Here is a 23,478-nt window from a genome sequence, read left to right on the forward strand (position 1 = left end):
TTTCTCCTTAGAAATTTAGTTTTCTTTATGCTGTGTAAAGTGCTAGTTACTTGGGACTTTAAAAGCATAAGGTAGGACTCATATCATTGGGGGACTACTCAGAACATAAAGTCCTTTTCGTGATACACTGTACAATGTATTAGGTAAGCAAAAGTAGCCTACCACCCCCAGCAAATGCCCAGCCCTAGCTTCTTATGGCTCTCTAGAGCTGCATAATCGGTTGGTTGTGAAGGTGACAAAAAAGGAAGAAACTATGAGGAGACTAAAGCAGATTCTAAATTAGTAGCCCAAATTCCATCTCTAAAAAGTCTGTGAATGTCTCTCCTGTGAGTCTCCCCGGGCTTGCGATGGCAGAGTTGTGAAGCGCCCTGTGATTATGAAAGCCAATTAGGGTTTGTCTTCTCTAGATTATCCAGCTAGAGGGGAAGGAGAATCTTAAAGCCATGAATAGTTTTGGCTTAAAAAGTCCATCAATCTAGCCCTGGCTGGCATAGCTCAGTGGATTGAGCATGGGCTGTGAACCAAAGTGTCACAGGTTCGATTCCCAGTCAGGGTACATGCCTGGGTTGCAGGCCACAGCCCCCAGAAACTGCACATTGATGTCTCTCTCTTTCTCCCCCCTTTCCCTCTCTAAAAATAAATAAATAAAATCTTAAAAAAAAAAAGTCCATCAGTCTTTCCAAAGGAAGAAGGAAAGAAGGAGAAAGAACTCTGGAGTGGCTCACTGGAGCCTGCATCATTCATCAGCAAATACTAAGTACCCGTTATGTGCCAGAAACTGTGGCACAGTGTGCTGGTGTGGCATGATAAAAAAATTATGTAGGAATGCTTGAAGCGTATGCATGTATAGTTTTTGTCCCAGTCCCTGGCACAGAGCTCCTAAAATCCTTGGAACTTCCAGAGTCATAGGAATGTCCCTGGTATTCTAATGAGGTTACTATATTATAGATGGGGTGCTTGGACAGCTGCAGGATGTGGGGCTGGTCACCAGAGGAACCAACCAAGTGATTAGAGAATTAGAACTACTAGCCCCACTTCCAACTTCTGGGGAGAAGCAAGGGCCTAGGACACGAAGAGTGAGTCATACTACATGATGGGGTTTTCATAAAGACTCTGACACAGTGAGGCCGAGGGAGCGTCCAGGTTGGTGCACATGCTGACGTGCTGGGAGCCCTGTGTCCTCCCTGCCCCCATGACTTGCTCTAGGCATCTCCTTCATTTGGCTCTTTGAGTTGTATCCTTTGTAATAAAACTAATAGAAAGTAGAGAGCTTTCTGAGTTCCAGTCACTGTAGCAAATAATTGAACCTGAGTGGGAGTTATAGGAGTCTCCAGATTTGCAGTAAGCTTGGCAGAAGAGTGAGTCCCCTGAAGACCCCATTTGTGGCCGGTGTCCAAAGTGAGACCAAGCCCTTAACGTGTGGGGTCTGTGCTAACTCCGGGTAGTTAATGTGACATTCAATTGAATCATTGGACACCCAATTTGGTGTCAGAGAGTTGAAAAGTTGCTTGATGTTGGAATGATGTGTCTGGGCATAAAATGGTGTATAACAGCAGGAATGTTTCTGCTCTTATAATGTTTATAAATATCTCAGTGAGTTGTTGGGTTATTTGGCACTGTGCTGTATGTCATCCAATTGTCCCTCTATGTGCTACCCACTTTGGTTTTAGAGGCTGGCCCTGATGGACCACATCCATGGGCACACTGCTCTCTTTCTCTGGTTGGGCCTGACCAGTGGGGGCTCTGGCAGGAAACTGAAGGGAGGGAGGTGAATAAGATCAGGGTATTTATTCCTCTCACTCCATCTTTGTGGGAAAACATTGGGTAATGTCTCTAGGTGGAATATCACTACGCCTTTCAAGGCAGTCTTCTCTACATGGCTTTCTCCTTCCTTTCTGCTCAACACTCTTCCTCCTTGTGCCAAAGGGTGGTGACAAGGTTGAGGGTTTGATCTCAGGTCAGCGTGTGTACAAGAATCAACCAATGAATACATAAATAAATAAGCGGACTGACAAACTGATGTTTTTAGCACTGGCCAAGCAGTTGGTTAGAGACTGTCCTGATATGTCCACGGTGGTAGCAGTGCTTCAGCTCCTAACCCTGGATTATTGCCCATAATCCCTGTGGTTTTATTACACCCTGAGTATACTTTTGTAAAACGTTCCCTAGTAAATAAACCTTCTTTGCATTATCCTAGTTTGTGTGTTCCATCCTTTTGGGGCCCTGCCTAACACAAGCACTGTGCATTTAAATGTTGGATTGATATGTACCAAGTATGTTGATTTCTGTTTTTATATAGTTGATGTAAAGCTAGCCATTTAGCTGCTTATGAAGGTCACCCTATCACTGCTTCTTAGCAATGATAAAATTATATGACAGAACAGAGTACTTATCTTTGCATTTCCTTTGGCAGGAGAGTATACATTCAATGAGGTAAAGAGAAGGGGCTAGAACATCGGTTCAGCTTTATAGCATTTAGAATTGCAATTTCAGTTGCCAAAATGCTCATTACCCATTATGATTCTGGCATTAATACTATATTCCAGGCTTTGAAGATGCATTAATAGCCTGGGATTTACACCAAGATGATACAAGCTGAGACGAGGTTGATAAATGTTGCAAAAAGTCATGGTTATTAACCATTTTATTGGTGAGATAGAAAAGGATAGTAGCACTCAGAAGTTCAATAGTTGTGCCTGAAACATATTTCCTTTCACAATAAACATCTAAGAGAGAGAGGCCCCAGAAATAGATTAAGAAGAGAGCACAAAATGTGTGCTTTTATTTACTTCGCAGAGGCTCTGCTATAGGAACCCTGCCATGAAATGTACATTTGTTATTGATCTTTTCAACTGCTGAGCCCACTCCAGTACCTCCCTTAGAATCTATGATAAGCCAGTTTTTCCAAATGATGAATTTCTTGTAACAAGATATATATTTGTATAGTTGTGACCTTTCCTAGGAGTTACTTTGAGCCTCCTTTCTTCCTTATTTTGCTTCCCGAAGTCATTACTGAAATATAAATTAGGATGGCTGGACAGGACTGTCAAAGATGGCTTCTGATCCATTGATTTGCAGATAAGAGGGAAAGCTTTTCTCAGAAGATGGTGCATGTTTACATCTCAGGAGAATTGGTGAGAGGCTACCTTCATCCTCGATCATTAGCCTTCAGACATAAAAGTAATTTCAAAGGTCATTTCTCTCCTCATGCTATGGATGAGGAAATGGACCTGAAGATATTGGAACACTTATCCAAGAACACAACTTTTTTGTCAGGGCTGCTGTAACAAAGTACCACAGACTGAGTGGCTGAAACAACAGGGATTTATTGTCTCCCTGTTCGGGAGGCTAGAAGTTCAAAGTCAAGATGTTGGCAGGGTTTGGTTCCTTCCGAGGACTGTGAAGGAAGAATCTGTTCTAGGTCTTGGCTTGTAGATGGCTGTCTTCTCCCTGCATCTATTCAATATATCATCTTCTCTCTGTGTATGCCTCTGTCCAAATGTTCTCTTCTTTAAGCACACCTGCCACCTTGGATTGGGGCCCACCCTAGTGACCTCATTTTAACCTGATTACCTTCTTAAAGACCCTATCTCCAAATGGAGTCAGGCTATAAGAAACTGAGGGTGGAACTGCAAAATATGACTTTTGGGAAGGACACAATTCAACTCATAACAACAGCTGTCTAAACACTGATTAGAATCTTGGTCTTCTGATTCCCTTGTTAGTTTTTTTTTTTTTTCTATTACACCATGTGGCTTTCAATATTCTTATTTCTATTACTACAGAGAGGACTATTTCCTTTTTCACAAAGGTAGGATATAGGAGTTTTCTCAGAACATTTCACATGATTGAATTTAGGAGAACATAAGGTCAAAGTAAGTTGAAGGGAATAAGGATCCTTACTTCATATACACTGAAAATATTCATCTTGGGGATAAGGAGAAACATTAAAGTTTTGATTATTAAGTGGCTGAAACTTTAGCATTAGTGATGAAGTTCTCCTAGACTTACTCCATTAACTGCAGTTTTATATTATCATGTTGTGATAATAAATGAGTTTTCCCAGTTATTTTTCTCTTTGAGTTGGATCTCTCTCTCCCTGGGGAAAAAAAAAGGCTTCCAGGGAAGCAAGGTTTATTTCTGGATGTCCCATGAATAAAGCTTTGGCAGAACTATTGCCAATCTCCACATTTAATTCTCCTAAAATCATTTTGTCAGTGTAGGGATACTTGAAGGATAGGAAGGTTATGCAGCAGCCTACATTGTGCCAGATATCTCAGGGGAATGTCTGTTCACTGGGAGGCAGGATATTTATGTCATGCTGCTCCAAGCGGTCTTTCAGAGAAGGTGAATCTAAACAAGACAAATAAGCCTTCGTGTATCATGTGACAGAGGTCAATGTGGCTTGCTCACCCTTGCATGATGAAATTGCTTTGATTAAGGTTGGAACAGGTGAAAAATGATAGGGTGTTCACCCTTCAGCAGTGACCTCATTCTCCTTATTCTCAGGTGGTCTATCAAGCTGCTTTGGAAGGAGGGGAACCTAATGATCAGAGAAGTAACATGATCCACTCAAGACCACAAGTGTGCTCCCTCCTAGCTTGATGTGCATTTCACCCAGGGCAACAGCTGTGATTTAGAACTCAGGAACAGGGGGCTAAGGGATGGCCCTAACTATCTAGTGACATTCTGGAGGGGTACACATAACTTTGGACATGGCCTACTTCACCAAGTCATAGGATGTTCCTCTTGGTACTTAAAAGAGGTAGTAATGTTATAGAACAAAGAGGGGGGCCTGGGACAATATACTATTACCCAAAAGGAACCCCCAGGTTTGTTATGTCCACCGCCAGAGGAAAGACGTCTCTCAATGCCAGAGATTTGTGAAAAGGAAAGGAAATGTTTATTTAATTCTATACAAACTTAAAGTAGTAACCTAATGAAGATCCCAAAGTCCCTTAAAACACCCACAAACACACACAGTCCTTCCTTCCCCCTTTGCCCAGTCTGGGGTACCATATCTCAGGGAAAGAAATAGAAGCCCGTTGCTCAGGCAGCCCCTGGTTCTTCCCAGTAATCTGTCTCGGCTGGTAGGTCTCCCTTCGTTCCCAGCACCATCAGCTGTGTCACTGGGATCTCTGCTAAAGCCGGGTGGTGGTTCCCCCTTCTAAAGCTGTGGGGGTCCACACTCTGGCAAAGCTTCATGGCTCTCCTTTCTGTTGCCACAGCCATGTGGTCCTCTCTGCACAATGGCTGCGGGAGTCTCCAGTCAGCCAAAACTGCATGGTTCTCCCTCCTCAATGGCTACAAGGAGGGGGGTCGCCACTCTGCCAAAGCTGAGTGCCGATTCTCTGCTAAAGCCACATGGTGATTCTCTCTCACAGGGCTGCAGGAGTCCCCACTCTGCTAAAGACCAAATGGTTCTCTCTTCAATGGCTGCCGAGTCTGGGTTTAAATCCCTGCGCCAATCTTCTCTGCAGCTCCATTTCCAACACCTCCTACAATCAGTACACCTGCCAGCACTCTCAAAGCCCTCCAGCTTTACTGGGCTGCCATCGTGAGTCTGGGCAGGTGTGGCTCCATGTCATGGAACCAATCTTCTCCAAGCTCCCACCCAGGTGCTGTAACTCAGGGGACCTGCCTCCCAGTTACATCTTGGTGGGGAAGTTACTCCCATCCCCCTGGCTCAGAGCATGGCCACAGCTATTTAACATATCTATGCAACCAGTTAAAGGTTATAGATATGTTAAATGACCACACCAGAGGTTAGCTGCAAGGCTGTTGCTATACAAAAAAAAGCTCTCAATGGTTCTCCTCCATGTGTCCCTTCCCCCAACCCACACCTGGGGCAGGTGGTGAGGACATCCTAATATTTCCTGAACAACTTGAGTTCTGGACCCCATTCCAAATCCCTATTTGGGGTCCCCCTCTCTTGGCTGCACCCTGTTACAGTAATTTCTAGGATTTAACTCCTGCACCCTTCCCTGCTGGCAGTGCTTCCCAAAGCATAGCTCTTCAATCACCAGCCTTTCAAATATTTGTGGTTAAACAAATTCAGAAAATGTCACACACTAAATCCCTCTCTTAGCTATTCATTATGCATATTGGAATCTTAAAGGCTTTGCAATGTTTTGCAATGAAGAAGTCATTTAATTTTTTTAATCAGGTGTTTCTCTTCTTTAAGTCATATGATCATGGAACCATTTGTTCATGTGAAACATGTAAGTTGCAAGCAACACATTTTGAAAACTCCTGTCTAAAATTTGCATAAATTGAAGCAATATACACATCAAAAAAGAATGTAGATCAAGATCATAGCTGACAGAATAAGAAATCTGTGGACTTATCCCCACAGAGTACTTGACTGACAACCCTTATTATCTCACAGACTAGTCACTGTGGCTATTCACTAACAGGGATGCCATGCTAAGCTGGACTGGCCAGGCTTTTCACTTGCAAAGATCTTTCTTAATGTAGGAATGTAGATGGCCATGTGTGTGTGTCTTCTGAATAATCACATGGCTTAAAAAAGAAAAAAAGTACTGGGCTGATAAGTGGAAGACATGATATATTTTTGTCCTTTGTCATAAAATTGTGATGTGACCTAACAGTTCCACTCCTTCCCTAGTTAGCGTGGCTGTTATTGAACAATCCCACATTCTCCTGTCACAAGGTAGACCTTTAGTACCCAGCAGGCCTCCCTGTGTACTTGGGACCTCAGCAAATACTGTCTGAAGATGGAGAGGAAGAAGAAGTTGTCAGGCTGATGACATAATGTCTCAGTGTTTGGGTCACCTCTGGAGGGGCAGAGTGCTACAGAAACAATCATTCTCGAGGAAGGGTGGCTGGATTGTCTGATGCCCCACAGCCCATGGAGCACAGCCTGGCTGTCCATGTCGAATGTTGGTAGGTAGGTGCTCTTATAACAAAGATATTAGAGTTTCATATCACAGAATCTATCTTGAGCTAGCTTAAGAAAAAAAAAGATAATGTGAAGATATTTGAGCATATCATGGAATTTAGACAAGTTGCACAACCAAATCTTAAAGTTTAAAAACATGACAGCTCAGGAATCTGCTCTCGGTTTCTGTAAGCCATAGCTCTAACTTTGGGTCAAATATCTATTTTATTTCATTGAGTTATGACACATCTGTTTGTTGAGGAGAGTGTAGCATTACCTTGATCTCAAGATAAATAGGTCCTGCTCTGGCTGGTATGTCTCAGTGGACTGAGCATCGGCCTGCAAACCAAAAGGTCACTGGTTTGATTCCCAATCAAAGCACGTGCCTGAGTTGCAAGCCAGGTCCCTAGTTGGGGGGATGCAAGAGGCAACAGATCGATGTTTCTCTCCCTCTCTTTTTCCCTCTCTTCAAAAATAGATAAAATCTTTTTTAAAAAAGAAAGAAAAATGGGTCCTTTCTCTAGCCCCTGAGAATGAATTGTGACAATCTGAAAGTGTAGTAATTTCATTTCCCTTTGTCAGTAATTGGTGTAGGGGTGGCCATGTGACCCAGTACTAATGTAGGAGATGTAAATAGAAGGTAGTTGGATATGGGTTCTGGAAAGCCTTTGTCTTACCAATAAAAAGAGACATTTACCTGGCATGGCTCTTTCTTCTTTTGCTTTTCCTCCTCTTTGGAATTAAGATGTGATATCTGGTGGCATAGCAGCTATCATGTGACCATGATGTGACAAGCACCAGATGGCAGTTGTATGCTAGAAACAGAGGGTTCAAAGGAGGAAGAGCCAAGATCCCTCTACGGTTGAGCTGCCACACTGATACTGGATTGCATACCTCCTGATTTTTTGTTCTTATTTGAGAAAAAATGATGACTTATTTGTTGAAATCACAGTGCACTACGATAGGTCATTGATATTGTTGTTATTTGAAACCAAATTCATTCCTAACTGAAAAGTTATGTAGTTTAAATACAGCTGTGAGGAGTCAATCCCTATGGATCAGAGAGTGAATGTCAGATTTTCATGGGGAGCTGACCCAGGATGGCTTATGAAATGGTGAGGTATTCCAGGTCTCTATGAAAGCCACCCTGGAGCTTTGAAATCTCACTGCTGCTACTACCCACCTGTCCTAAATAGAATTTATCAACCCATTAACAAATTAATTAATTTCACTAATTTTTATTGATCCCTCATTATCTGCTAGATATTTTTCTAGGTGATGGGGATAGTTTGGAGAAGACAGAGATGATGTTAGCTCTTATTAAGTTAACATTCCAAAGGGAAAGTAGACAATAAACTGGAGAAATAAATGAACAATCATTTCAGATAATAAGTTCCATAGAAAATATAAAATGGAGTGTTGCAATAGGGAGTTATGGAAGAGTATATGCATGGGAGCCTAAGAAAATGATATTTCAGCTGTGCCAAGACAAAGAAATATGGCCCAAATGAAAAAAATACAGCAAAACCTCAGAACTAAGCAATGAGGAAATTGGCAACCTATCTGATGGGGAATTTAAAGCCTTGGTAATCAAAATGCTCACAGAACTGATTGAGCTTGGTTGAAAATTAGAGAACAAATGAAAGATACCCAAAATGAAATAAAACAAAATATGCAGGGAGCCAACAGTAACAAGAAGGAAACCAGGATTCAAAGCAACAATTTGGAACATAAGGAAGAAATAAACATCCAACTGGATCAGAATGAAGAAACAAGAGTCCAAAAGAAATGAAGAGAGGCTGAGGATTCTCTGGGACAACCCGAAATGTTCCAATATCTGAATTATAGAGGTGCCAGAAAGAGAAGAAAAGAGCAAGTAATTGAAAACTTATTTGAACAAATAATGAAGGAAAACTTCCCCAATCTGGCAAAGGAAATAGACTTCCAGGAAGTCCAAGAAGCCCAGAAAGCCCCAAAGAAGTTGGACCCAAAGAGGAACACACCAAGGCACATCACTATCAAGTTACCAAAGATTAAAGAGAAAGACTCTTAAAAGCAGCAAGAGAACAGGAGAGAGTTACCTACAAAGGAGTTCCTTTAAGGCTATCAGCTGATTTCTCAAAAGAAACCTTACAGGCAAAAAGGGGCTGGAAGGAATTATTCCAAGTCATGAAAGGCAAGAGCCTATATCCAAGATTACTCTATCCAGCAAAGCTTTCATTTAGAATGGAAGGGCAGATAAAGTTCTTCCCAGATAAGGTCAAGTTAAAGAAGTTCATTATCACCAAGACCTTATTATATGAAATGTTAAAGGGACTTATCTAAGAAAAAGAAAATGTGAACAATAAGAACAAACTCATAACTATTAATAAATGAACCTAAAAGACAAGAAAAACAAAAGAAAAACTAAGCAAACAACCAGAACAGGAACAGAATCAGAGAAATGGACATCACATGGAGGGTTTTCGGTGGGGAGGGGGAAGGGAGGAATAGGGGGGAAAATGTACAGGGAATAGGCATAAAATAGATGAGGAAAGATAAATGATGTAGGAAACAGAGGACTCAAAGAACTTATATGTACAACCCATGGACATGAACTGGGGGGGGAGGTGGTGTTGGAGGCTTGAGGGGGCAGGGTGGAGGGGAGATAAAGGAGGAAAACTGGGAAAATGAATAGCATAATCAATAAAAATACTTTAAAAAGAGTACACATCAGGAAATTTCAGAAAAAAAGAAAATGATATTTCACATGAAATTTGAATTGCAGAAAGGAACCAGCTCTGTGAGACCTGTGGGCCAAGCTTTTGGGAGAGAGGGGCCAGGGCAGTGGCCTCAGGCAGGAGTGAGCATGGCCTGCTAGAGATGCAGAATGAATCATTAACAGGTGTCCACTGCACAGCAATTTTGGAGGAGACCCATGTTTATCTCACTATAACTGTTCTGGCTGTGGGTGTTATGATGGATCTCGAGGCTCCAGACAGGGCTACATGCTGCATAAGTGACTTTTCCTATCACCTGCTTCAGCCTGTCAGAAAACCAGGGGATGGAATGGCTGGGGGCAGGTCTAGGTAATAGACTGGGATCTGAGTGACTGATCATCTCCTCTCCTTTGAGAATGGATCTGTCATTCACAGCCACATCCCTAGACTCCCCAGGGGCTGGCTTCCCATGAAATGAAGTCAGCCCTATTCTGAAGGGACTGGTAAAGCCTTCAGCTGAAACACAGCTGCTTCAGGACCCCACTCCAGTCACTCCCTCAAGTTACAGTTGTCACACTTGATGTGTCTTGCTGTGGAAAGACCAACACAGAGAGGCAGGAACCCTGGCTCTAGCTCCCAGCTTGCTCTAGCTGGTCATACCTGAATCATTTTCAAGTGATGCTTATCACTGAAGCAGCGAAATGAGATCACAGAGCTGGAAGCAGCCACACAGTTCATCCTATCCTGCATTCCTCATGTGTCTGGCATTACCCACAACAAAAGGGTTGGAACGCCACCATCCCTGCTTTAAGTAGGTTGCCTGCTAAACCAGATATCGACCTACTTTGATAAAGAATCCAGTTCCATTTTCTCTAACACTTGAACTTGGGGGAAATTAGAACCACTGTAACTGTATCTGTGAGCTGCTATGTTTCATCTGGGGTCCTGTGTGATTGGTGGGGCCCTGGGAATGTGATGATGTTTTACCTTAGAAGAATAAGATGGCTTGGAAGTACAACACCTAAACTACAATTTGGAAACCCCAGTTCAGTTCTCCTAGATCTGGGACAAAACAAATCACAAAATATCAAAATTAGAAGAGACTTTGGTGATTAATACTCCTTCTCTTAAAGATGGAAATTTTAAAAAAATGAAAATGACTTGACCAAGGTTAATTAATACTAAATGCAAAGGAAGGCACTTGGGGGTCTGCATGGGTCTTGCATAGATGTTTCCAGTATTTTGTTGTAATGTTCTGTTTTGACTTATGGAACAAAGAAAATAATCTGGGTGTGTCCACAATGTATACAAAGTTCTCCATGGCCCTATCTGGTTTGACTCTCCTTTTAAGTGCTAGGCATTCTTTTTTCTCATGTCACAGAAATGATGTGAAATGAAAATGAATTCATTTATTTTTTAAAATTTTATTTTAATCATTGTTCAAGTACAGTTTTCTCCCTTTTACTCCCATTCCAGCCCACCCACCCAACCCTCCCTACTTCCCTCCCCTTACCACCCACCCCTAGTTTTTGTCCATGTGTCCTTTAAATTTGTTCATGTAAACCCTACCCATTCCCCCCTGAAATTCCCTCTTCTCTCCCCTCTGGTCACTGTCAGTCTGTCCCCTATTTCAGTGTCTTTGGTTATATTTTGCTTTTTTCTTTGTTTTGTTTTTTAGGTTCCTGTTAAAGGTGATATCATGTGGTATTTGTCTTTCACTGCCTGGCTTGTTTCGCTTAGCATAATGCTCTCCAGCTCCATCCATGCTGTTGCAAAGGGTAGGAGCTCCTTCTTTCTTTCTGCTGCATAGAATTCCATTGTGTAAATGTACCATAGTTTTTTGATCCATTCATTTACTGATGGGCATCTAGGTTGCTTCCAGCACCTAGCTATTGTAAATTGTGTTGCTATGAACATCGGGGTGCAAAGGTTCTTTTGTATTGGTGTTTTAGTTTTCTTAGGATATAGTCCCAGCAATGGAATTGCAGGGTCAAAAGGCAGATCCATTTTTAGTTTTCTGAGGAAGTTCCATACTGCTTTCCATAGTGGTTGTACCAGTCTGCAGTCCCACCAACAGTGCACTAGGGTCCCCCTTTCTCCACAACCTCTCCAACACTTGTTGTTTGTTGCTTTGTTTATGATGGCCATTTTGACTGGTGTGAAGTGGTATCTCATTGTGGTTTTAATCTGCATCTCTCTGATAGCTAGCGATATTGAACATCATTTCATGTGTCTCTGGACCCTCTGTATATCCTCCTTGAAGAAATGTCTGTTCAAGTCCATTGCCCATTTTTTAATTGGGTTACTTGTCTTGTTAGAGTGGAGTCATGTAAGTTCTTTATATATTTTAGAGATTAAACCCTTGTCTGAGGTATCATTGGCAAATATGTTTTCCCATACAGTTCGTTCTCTTTTTATTTTGATACTGTTTTCTTTAGTTGTGCAAAAGCTTTTTATTTTGATGAGGCCCCATTTGTTTATTCTTTCCTTTATGTCCCTTGCTCTAGGAGACATGTCAGTAAAAAAGTTTCTGCGTGAAATATCAGATTTTCCTGCCTACGTTCTCTTCTAGGACTTTAATGGTGTCACGGTTTATATTTAAGTCTTTTATCCACCTTGAATTTATTTTTGTATAAGGTGTAAGTTGGTGCTCGAGTTTCATGTTTTTGCATGTAGCTGTCCAGTTCTCCCAACACCATTTGTTGAAGAGGCTATTTTTATTCCATTTTATGTTGCTGCTTCCTTTGTCAAATACTAATTGACCATAGAGACTTGGGTTCATTTCTGGGCCCTCTGTTCTGTTCCATTGGTCCATGTGCCTCTTTTTATGCCAGTACCAGGCTGTTTTGATTACAGTGGCCTTGTAGTATAGTTTAGTGTCAGGTATTATGATCCCTCCTACTTTACTCTTCTTTCTCAAAAATTGCAGCAGCTATTCGGGGTCGTTTATGGTTCCATATAAATTTTTGAAGTGTTCTATGTCTGTGAAATAAGCCATTGGTACTTTAATAGGTATTGCATTGAATGTGTAAATTGCTTTTGGTAGTATGGACATTTTGATGATATTAATTCTTCCAATCCACAAACACGGTATATGTTTCCATTTGTTTGTGTCTTCCTTGATTTCTCTCCTCAGTGTTATGTAGTTTTCTGAATACAGGTCTTTTACCTCTTTGGTTAGATTTATTCCTAGGTATTTTATTTTTCTTTTTGCTATTTCAAATGGGATTTTTTTTCTTGATTTCTGCTTCTGCTGTTTCATTGTTGGTGTACAGAAATGCCTTTGATTTCTGGATATTGACTTTGTATTCCACTGTTTTGCCACATTCATTTATTAGGTCAAGCAGTTTTTTGGTGGAGTCTATAGGATTTTCTATGTACACTATCATGTCATTTACAAACAGTGACAGTTTTGTTTCCTCCTTTCCAGTTTGGATGCCTTTTATTTCTTTTTCTTGTCTGATTGCTGTGGCTAAAACATCCAGTACTATATTGAATAGAAGTGGTGAAAGTGGACATCCTTGTCTTGTTCCTGATCTTAGTGGAAAAGATTTTAGTTTTTACCCATTGAGTATGATGTTGGTTGTAGGTCTCTCATATATGGCCTTTATTATGTTGAGGAATGCTCCCTCTATTGCCACTTTGCTGAGTGTTTTTATCATAAATGGGTGCTGTACCTTATCAAATGCTTTTTCTGCATCTATTGATATGATCATGTGGTTTTTGTTTTTGCTTTTGTTTATGTGATGTATTACATTTACAGATTTGCGAATATTGTACTATCCTTGCATCCCTGGAATGAATCCCACTTGGTAATGGTGTGTGATCTTTTTAATGTACTATTGGATGCGGTTTGCCAGTTACTTGGTGAGGATTTTACTGTCAATGTTCATCAGCGATATTGGCTTGAAGTTTTCTTTCTTTGTTGTGTCTTTATCTGGTTTTGGAATTAGGATGATGTTGGCCTCATAAAAAGAGTTTGGGAGTCTTCCACCTTTTTGGATTTTTGAAATAGTCTGTGAAGGATAGGGGTTAGCTCTTCTTTAAATGCTTTGTAGAATTCTGTGAAACCATCTGGTCCAGGGCTTTTGTGTGTTGGGAGTTTTTTGATTACTGCTTCAATTTCTTTTGCTGTTATTGGTTTGTTCAGGCTTTCTGCTTCTTTTCCACCGAGTTTTGGAAGATAATATTTTTCTAGAAATTTGTCCATTTCATCTAGGTTTTCAAATTTCTTGGCATGCAGTTCTTTGTAGTAATTTCTTACAATCCTTTGTATTTCTGTGGTTTCTGTTGCAATCTCTCCTCTTTCATTTCTGATTGTGTTTATTTGGGTCTTCTCTCTTTTCTTGATGAGTCTGCTTAAAGGCTTGTTGATTTTGTTTATCTTTTCAGAGAACCAGCTCTTGGATTCATTGATCCTTAGAATTGTGCTTTTAGTCTCTATGTCATTTAATTCTGCCCTGATCTTGGTTATTTCCTTCCTTCTGCTTGCTCTGGGCTGTCTTTGTTGTTTTTCCTTGAGTTCTTGTAGACGTAGGGTTAGGTTGTTTGTTTGGAATGTTTCTAACTTTTTTAGGTGGGCCTGTATCACTATGAACTTCCCTCTCAGGACTGCCTTGGCTGTGTCCCATAAGTTTTGGGTTGTTGTGAGTTCATTTTCATTTGTTTCCAGAAACCTTTTGACTTCTTCCCTAATATCATTCTTGACCCATTCATTGTTTAATAGCATGCTGTTTAATCTCCATGAATTTGAGTGTTTTGGGTTTTTTTCCTTGGGGTTGGTTTCTAGCTTCAGTTCCTTGTGATCCAAGAAAATGCTTGGTATGATTTCAATTTTTTTGAAATTGTTGAGGCTTGTTTTGTGTCCTACCATGTGGTCAATCTTTGAAAATGTTCCATGTACATTTGAAAAGAATGTGTATTTAGCTTCTTTGGGATGGAGGGTTCTGTATATATCAGTAAAGCCCATTTCATCTAGGGTATTGTTCAATGCCACAATATCTTTGTTGATATTTTGTTTGGAATATCTGTCCATTTTTGATAGTGGGGTGTTAAAATCCCCCACAATAATTGTGTTTCTGTCCATATCTTTCTTGAAGTCCTCTAAGATTTTCTTTATGTATTTGGGTGCTCCTATGTTGGATGCATATATATTTACAATATTTATGTCTTCTTGGTGGATTCTTCCCTTGAGTATTATGAAATGACCTTCTCTCTTTATGGTCCTTTTTTGGAAGTCTATTTTGTCTGATATGAGTATTGCTACCCTGGCTTTTTTTCCCTGTCCATTTGCTTGGAAAATTTGTTTCCAGCCCTTTGCTTTCAGCCTGTGCAGATCTTTTATCCTGAGGTGGGTCTCTTGTAGGCAGCATATGTGTGGGTCATGTTTTCTTATCCAATCAGCTATTCTATGTCTTTTGATTGGAGTGTTTAATCCATTTACATTTAAGGTTATTATTGATAGGTACTTATTCATTGCCTTTTATGTACATGTGTTCCTCTCTCACTCTCTTTTCCTTTCTTTCCTTAAAGCAGTCCCTTTAGCATCTCTTGCAGAGCTGGTTTAGTGGAGGTGTATTCTTTTAGACTTCTTTTGTCTGGGAAGCTTCTTATTTGGCTTTCTATCTTGATTGAGAGCCTTGCTGGGTAAAGTAGTCATGGTTGCAGGCCTCTGGTTCTCATTACTTGGAATATTTCTTGCCATTCTCTTCTGGCTTGGAGCGTTTCCATTGAGAAGTCAGCTGTTAGCCTTATTGGGGTTCCCTTGTATGTTACTTCCTTTTTCTCCCTTGCTGCCTTTAAGATTCTCTCTTTGTCTTGAAATTTTGCCATTTTAATTATGATGTGTCTTGAGGTGGGTCTCTTTGGGTTCCTCTTGATTGGGACTCTCTGTGTTTCCTGGATTTGTGTGACTTTTTCTCTCATCAAATTAGAGAAGTTTTCCATCATTACTTTTTCAAATAGGTTTTCTATCCCTTGTTCTTCTTCTTCTCCTTCTGGTATCCCTATTAGACGGATATTATTACATTTCATATTGTCTTGCATTTCTCTTAATCCCTCTTCATTCTTTCTGAGCCTCTTTTCCTTTTCTTGCTCTTTCTGGGTGTTTTCTTCTATTTTGTCCTCTAGCTCGCTGATCCGATCTTCTGCTTCATTGATCCTGCTTTTCATTCCTTCTACTGTGTTCTTCAGTTCAGAAATTGTATTCTTCATTTCCTCTTGGCCCTTGTTGAGAGTTTCTATTTCCTTTTTCATGCTGATGTAGTTTTCAGTGAGTTCATTGTAGCTTCCCTGTAGTTTCTGGTAGCTCATTGTGAGCTCATTGAGCTTCCTGACAATCATTGCTTTGAACTCAATATCTGATAGTTGAATTGCCTCTGTTTCATTTAGCATTCTTTCTGAGGCTTCCTCCTTTCCTTTCATTTGGGGATTGTTTCTTTGTCTTCCCATTGTTTGTGAGACTCTTCTTGTTTGCCTCAGCTTCTTATATTGATCTGTTCTGGCTCCCTGGGTTTACGTTGTGAACTTCTTTAGTAGAATAGCAGTGAGTTTCAGTGGCGCAGTTTCCTTGATCTCCCAAGCTCACTGGTCTTGGGCTGTCATTTAAGTTGGCTTTGTGTTTGCCTTTGGGTTTTGATTGTTGTTGAGTCTTTCTTTGGTGGTTCCTTCCCACCAGCTGGTTAAATGAGGGTTACTCTGTCCACCACCTCCTGTATTTTGTTGTGCTGGTGAGGGCAGGTTGTGTTGAAGCTGGTTCTTCCATGTGTATAAGGTTTAAAGAATTCTTGTTCAGTTGTTTGTATTGGGTACTGTCTCTACTGTTTAGTTGTATTTTCAGATAGGTCCTGGATTGAGGTTTGTGTGGTTACTACTCCTTCCTTCACCTTCTGTTGTTATGTTAGTGGTTCCTTTGTTGTTGGGTTTCCTCTTCCAGTGGGTATCCTGGTGTTCACCACCTCCACCTATTTTTTGTCATCAGTTGGAGGGGGAAGGCAAAATGGCTTAAGACAGCAACAGAGAATTCTATGCTATTTACAGTAGTAGCAAGTAGGGAAGAGATAGGAGATCCTTTGACTATGTATAGTGTTAACTGTGATCTTCCACCCAGCTAGCTGATTTTTAGAAAGGATGGAAAGAAGATAAGACTCTTGTTGGGGAAGGAAGGATTGTGAGTTGGATCTATAAAGCAGGGAGATTGTGGGAGGTCTGAGGTAAGGTGAGAGTAAAGGGTAGTAAATACATGTAGTGTGTAAGAGAATAGTTAACCACTACAGTAATAGAGTTCAGGAAACTTTGAAATGGGCTAAGATCTCGGGGGGGGGGGTGTTGTGAAGTAATTACAATTGCATGGAACAGCAGTTATTTACAATAATATTATGGCAACAATCATATGACAGAATCTATGAGATCTAGGTAACAAGAATAGGGAGTACAGAACCTCGAGTAGTGTGCTAATGGGACACAAGTGAGTTAAAGGACAGTAGATTAGCAATACAGTATGGAAAGAGATATCAGGGGAAAGCTGTCAGGTCATACAATATATCGAGCCTAGCAAAGCAGACTATACAAAAAGAAGAGGGATATAAAAATACTATTAAAAAAAGATGTAGGAATACTGGAAAAATAATAATAATACAAATATGCAATAACTTGCAGGTTCTCTGTAATAGCAGAGTGAAATTTATCTCACTGTCCCAGCTGTTGTGATGCCCCTTCTTTGGGTTCAACTTTGGTCTTTTCAGAGATCCAGGATTTTGTCTCACTTGTAGGTATTTAGAAAAAATTTTAAAAAGTAAAAATAGAAAAGGCAGACGAAGGAAGGAAGAAGAGATAAAATTGGAGGACAGGAAGGAGGAAGGAATAAAACAAGAAATCAGGTAAGAGAGGAAAAAGAAATCAAAAGAGAATAAAAACAATAAAAATTAAAAAATTAAAAATTGTTTAAAAAAATAGAATCAAATTAAAAAGTCTCTTGGTTTCAAAGTGGCCAAACAGGGTTTTCTGCTCTTGCTGGCTGTGGCAGGCTGAAGGGTGATTGGTATGGCTTTTCTTCCTCAGCCAGCAGAGCTCTCACTGGCTCCTCAGCCTTGCATCCTGGGTGTGGGAACCAGGTCTTTCCCCAGGGTTACTGCTGTGGACTGGGGTGCGGGGATGCTCTCCCTGCACACACGCCCGTGCACCCGTGCGCACCCACGGCTTGGTAGTAGGGAGGCTGGAGCTGTTACAGAACAAACAAGGGGGGCCTGGGATGATATACTATTACTGAAAGAAGCCCCCAGGTCTGTTATGCCCGCCACCAGAGGAAAGACGTCTCTCAATGCCAGAGATTTGTGAAAAGGAAAGGAAACATTTATTTAATGCTATACAAACTTAAAGTAGGGACCTAATGTCTTCACCAAAAATCCTAAAGTCCCTTAAAGCACCCACAAACCGACACAGTCCTTCCTTCCCTGGGGGAACCCTTTGCCCAGTCCAGAGTACCGTACCTCCTAAAGCTGCAGGGGTCCCTACTCTGGCAAAGGTATGTGGTCCTCTCTCCCCAGACCCCGGGAGTCTCCACTCTGTCAAGGCCGCGTGGTTCTCCCTCTCAGGGCCGTGAGAGTCTTTACTCTGCTAAAGCTGTGTGGTTCTCTCTTGCAGGGCTGTGCATGGTTCTCCCCTCTCAGGGCTGCCGTGTCTTGGTTTAAATCCCAGCGCCAATCTTCCTCTGAAGCCCCATTTCCGGCTCCTCTCACAATTGGCTACAGCTGCCAGATTCTGGGCAGGTGTGGCCCTGTGGTATGGAGCCAATTATCTCCAGGCTCTTCTGGATCTTATTACAGATCCCTATTTGAGGCTCCCCTCTTGGCTGCACCCTGTTACAGAGCCACTGATCACTTTAGGAGAATTCCCCAACAGTGTCTGTGTCTATTCACTCCTTCCTCTTGAGAAATTCCTCCTGTTCAAGCCTGCCACTCCCCACAGTGGCTTGGCTTCTCCCACAACCAAATGATCCAGCCAGGCTGGTGACTGTGGGGGTCCAGGCTTGCTGCACAACCCAGCCTCTCTGGTGTCTACAGCCTCCAAAGGTGCTCACAGCCCTTGTGTGTTTGCTAGCACCTGGATTCCTCCCAGTGCCGCTCAGACCTTGTTTGGCTAGGGAGGGAGCAGTTGTCCCGGCTCTCTCCCAAGGACTCTGTGGCAAACCCAGCAGCGGGCCCTGGGCCTGGGGCTGCAGCCCCTGGACCACATGCTGGTCCCCGGGACCCTACCTTGTTGCAGCACTCTTCTTAGGGTCCAGTTTTTCAGTTCTGCCACAATCCTTGGTCCGCTATTTTCAAAAATGCTGAAGTATGTTTGTTGCTTGCTTCTTTACTCCATAGATCGCTCAGGATTTTCTCCCCGGAGTAGAGGGAAGCTGAATCTGCTCCTTCTTACTCCGATGCCATCTTAGCTCCCTCAGAATGAATTCATTTAATAAGTGGCAATACTAAACTAAGCTTAAGCATTCTGACTTTTGTCCAATAGGATTTTCAAGTCCATCTCCACTTTTGCTCTCTGAGAGTTGAGGGACATGGCAGAATTAACCATAACTTAGGTAGGGTAGAGTACACAGGAGCCCTGGAATGGATGTTCCTAGTTTCTAGGAGCTCTAAGGAAAGGATTCTGATTTTTAGTGAACCATCCTCATCTTCACCAACGTGTGAATACTTCCCTCTTAGAGCTGCTCTATCTGAAGTAGAGGTCCCATGATTCTAAGATAACTTGGTGCTGTCATCCCAATAGCTGCCTCCACTTATTTTAAATACCTCCACCCAGACATAGTGTGGCATGTAAAGTCTGTTAGAAGCAACTGGCTGACTCAGACTCCTCGCTCTGCAACTTCTTCTAGGAGACCCAATGTATATACTTAGCCTTCCTGTGTCTCAGTTTTGTTTTCTATAAAATGGGGCTGGGAAGAGTTCTTTCCTAATGAGGGTATTGACACTAAATGAGGTAAGGGATTTACAAGAGTATGTGCTCAATAAAAGTTAGTGCTTGCTACATTTGCTCTCGATAAAACAAAAGGAATTCTGTCACAGAGCTGAGTTTTCTCCAGCAATACAAAAAGAATATGTGCATAGTGCTTATTACTGGTAGGCATTTCAGGGTGAGAAGTATCTGAAAGATACAGTAACATACAGTTTGCTGTGTGACTCCAGAGAACGATCTGTCCCAGGCCCTCTACTATGTGTTACCTTCTTTTTGTTAGCGTTATTGACTCCTAAGCCAGAAAGCTTTGACTCACCCACCTGAGAAGCTAAAGCTGACCTGGAAGTTATGCTTCAAGAAGAAAAAGAAGCACCTCTTATGTAACTTGAAAAGTATAAAAGATGCAGTGCTAAAAACCACTGTCCTGAATTTTTCCAAAGTGCCATAAATCTCTTTGCACAAGGGTCTCCAGTCATTGACAAAATATCATTTGCCTGGTTGATTTTTGTTGTAAGATACACTAGAAGAAAGTTAATGAACTCCCTCCCATTGGATTGTGCATTTGCGCTTGAAGGCTATAAAAGTGTTGCTATTTCCAGTTCTACACATCTAAACTATGCCCCGTGTTTGTTTTACGGTTTCTCAGCAATATCCTGACTTTAATTCGATCACTTCCTGTGAGTTTGTCTATTTCCTCATGCAAAGCTGATTCTCCTTCTCTTTTTTCTCTCTCTCCCAACCCCCTCCCTAATACTTTCTGCTTGTTTAGATCATCTCTCTCTCTCCAATAACCTTTCAGTGGCTCAGCGTTTTGCTGCATTGAGTGAGTGAGGCTGGAAATGGAGCCAAGTGACAAAGTGAAACAACCGCTCAGCCTCACAGAGAGAGTGTGCTTTGTGCTATTTCTGGCCAGAGCAGATGTGGCCTGGTGGTCTTTGGGGAACAATATCTTTCAAGTAAAATTAAATTACTAAGATTAGGACTAAAATGATGGAAATCCTTTATTTGCAGACAGATCATGAACTGAAGCCAGGTGGAGAGAAGACTAGATTGGAACTCACTCCAGATCCTCTTCTGGGCTTCTTCCAGATGACCCCCAATCACCTATCTGGTCTCAGTGAGTACCTGTGACTTACAAAAAAAAAATTTTAAATCAACGACAACAAAAATAAATAGGAAGAGTGTAATAACAAAACCGTATGTACCATTGAGTTCTCAGCAATGCTAACATTTTGACAAGTTCACTTCAGACCTGGCTGAGTTCTCCAGTTCCTCCTCACCCCTGTTTTCCCTCCTTCCATGCCACAGGTGAGCACTGCCTTGGATCCTCATGCTTTCCTACTTCTGTGTACACATATACCTTTCACAATAGGTAATGCCATTTTCCATGTTTTAAACTTTTAAGTAAATGGAAGCCTGCTGTACATATTATGCAACAGTCTTTCTCTGAATTTAGCATTAGGTTTCAGCCACATAGCTCTGGTCCATTCATTTTCACTGCTACATGGTGTAACATTTTATAAATTGACCACTATTTCTGTGAATTCATTTTTCTGTTGATGAACAGTTAGATTGCTTCTTTTAAATTTATTTTTATTTTTCACTTACAACTGACATACAATGTTATATTAGTTTTTGGTATATCACTTCATGATTCCACATTCATATACCTGATGAAGTGATCACCAGATAAGTCTAGTATCGATCTGACACCATATCACAGTATTATTGACTATATTTCCTATGCTGTACTTCATATCTCTGTGACTATTTTTATCACTGTCAGTGTGTATTTTTAATTCCTTCAAATTTTTCAACCCCTCCCCCTGCCAACCTTCTCCCATCTGGCAAACATCAATTTCTTTCTGTTTTGTTTGTTTTTTTTTATACTCCACATACAAGTAAAATTGTATGGTATTTGTCTTTGTCTAACTTATTTTGTTTGGCATAATACCCTCTAAGTCCATCCATGTTATCATAAGTGGCAGATTTCATTCTTGTTATGATCGAGTAATATTGCATTGTGTACATGTATGAGACATGCCACAACTTTACCCAAATGTCTACTTGTGGACACCTACATAGCTTCCATGTCTCAGCTATAGTAAGTAAAGCTGCCATGAACATATGGGTGCAAATATCTTTTCAAATGAGAGCTTTAGATTTCTTTGGATAAATAGCCAGAAGTGGAATTGCTGGGTCATATGTTGGTTCTGTTTTTAATATTTTGAGAGACCTCTATATGGTTTTCCAAAGTGGCTGCACCAATTAACAATCCTGCCAACAGTGCACAAGGCTCCCCTTTTTCCACATCCTAACCGGCACTTGTTGTTTGTTGATTTATTGAGGATAGCCATTCTAATAAGTATAAGGTGATACTTCACTGTGGTTTTTATTTTCACTTCTCTGATTTGTGATGTTGAGTACCTTTTCTTTGGTTTATTGTCCATTTGCATGTCCTCTTGGAAGAAATGTTTGTTCAAGTCCTCAGCCTTTTTTTAAAAACCAAATTATTTTTTTTATTTTGATGTTAAGATGTATAAATACCTTAGATATTTTAGATGTTAACCCCATATTGGATGTATCACTGATAAATATTTTCTCCCATTCAGTAGATTATCTATTTGTTTCATTGAAGGATTCCTTCGCTGTGAAAAAACTCTTTACTTTAAGGTAGTCCCATTTGTGTTTGTTTGTTTGCTTGCTTGTTTCCCTTGCCTGAGGAAACATATCCAAAAAGAAAATATTAACTAAGAACGATGTCAAAGCATTTACTGCTTATATTTTCTTCTACGAGTTTTATGGTTTCAGGTCTTACATTTAGGTCTTTAATCCATTTTGACTTTATTCTCATGTATGGTGTGAGAGATGAACCAGTTTTCACTCTTTTGTAAGTATCTGTCCAGTTTTCCCAACATCATTTATTGAAGACACTATCTCTATCCCAATGTATGTTCTCACCTCTAATGTTAATTGACCAAATAGGCATGGGGTTATTTCTGAGCTCTCTATTGTGTTCCATTGATCTATGTGTCTGTTTTTATGTCAGTAGCAGGATGCCTCCAACTTTGTTCTTCTTTCTCAAGATTGCTTTGGCTATTTAGGGTCTTGTAGGTCCATATAAATTTTAGGATTATTAGTTCTAGTTCTGTGAAAAGTACCATTGGTATTTTGATAAGGAGTGCATTGAGTCTGTAGATTACCTTGGGTAGTATGGATATTTTAACTGTGTTACTTCTTCCTATTCATGAGCATTACATATCTTTTCATTTATTTCTATAATCTCCAGTTTCTTTCAGGGGTGTCCAACCTGCAGCCCGCAGCTTTTGTGATTACATGTTGCAATGTATTTAATGTGTGTGGCCCAAGACACCCTTCTTCTTCCAGTGTGGTGTCTTCTTCCAAGACACCAAAAGGTTGGACACCCCTTATAGTTTTCCAAGTATAAATTTTAACCTCCTTAGTTAAATTTATTTTTAGGTATTTTACTCTTTTGATGCAATTTTAAATAGAATTTTCTTAATTTCTCTTTCTGATAGTTTGTTATTGGTGTATAAAATGCAACTGGTTTCTTAACATTAAATTTGTTTATTCTAATAATTGTTGGTGGAATCTTTAAGGTTCTCTAGATACAGTATTATGTCATCTGTAAATAAGTTTTACTTCTTCCTTTCCAATTCAGATGCCCTTTCTTTCTTTCTTTCTTTCTTTCTTTCTTTCTTTCTTTCTTTCTTTCTTTCTTTCTTTCTTTCTTTCTTTCTTTCTTTCTTTCTTTCTTTCTTTTTCTTTCTTTTCTTCTTTCTTTCTTTCTTTCTTTCTTTCTTTCTTTCTTTTCCTTTTCTTTCTTGCTTTCTTTTTCTTTTCTTTCTTTCTTCTTTCTTTCTTTCTTTCTTTCTTTTTCTTCTTCTTTTCTTTTTCTTTCTTTCT

General features: G+C 40.6%; 1 long non-coding RNA gene across 1 annotated transcript in view; it reads left to right on the plus strand.

Annotated features, from left to right (window-relative positions):
• LOC118499688 overlaps positions 1-20,721 on the plus strand; it is a 41,661-nt gene extending 20,940 nt beyond the window's left edge. Inside the window, exon 3 of the long non-coding RNA XR_004902196.1 lies at positions 20,563-20,721. This is a non-coding gene — a long non-coding RNA (uncharacterized LOC118499688). The remainder of the gene's footprint in view (positions 1-20,562) is intronic.
• Positions 20,722-23,478: the final 2,757 nt, after the last annotated feature.

Source organism: Phyllostomus discolor, chromosome 3 (assembly GCF_004126475.2).
Source record: "Phyllostomus discolor isolate MPI-MPIP mPhyDis1 chromosome 3, mPhyDis1.pri.v3, whole genome shotgun sequence".
In the NCBI taxonomy this organism is placed as follows: domain Eukaryota; kingdom Metazoa; phylum Chordata; class Mammalia; order Chiroptera; family Phyllostomidae; genus Phyllostomus; species Phyllostomus discolor.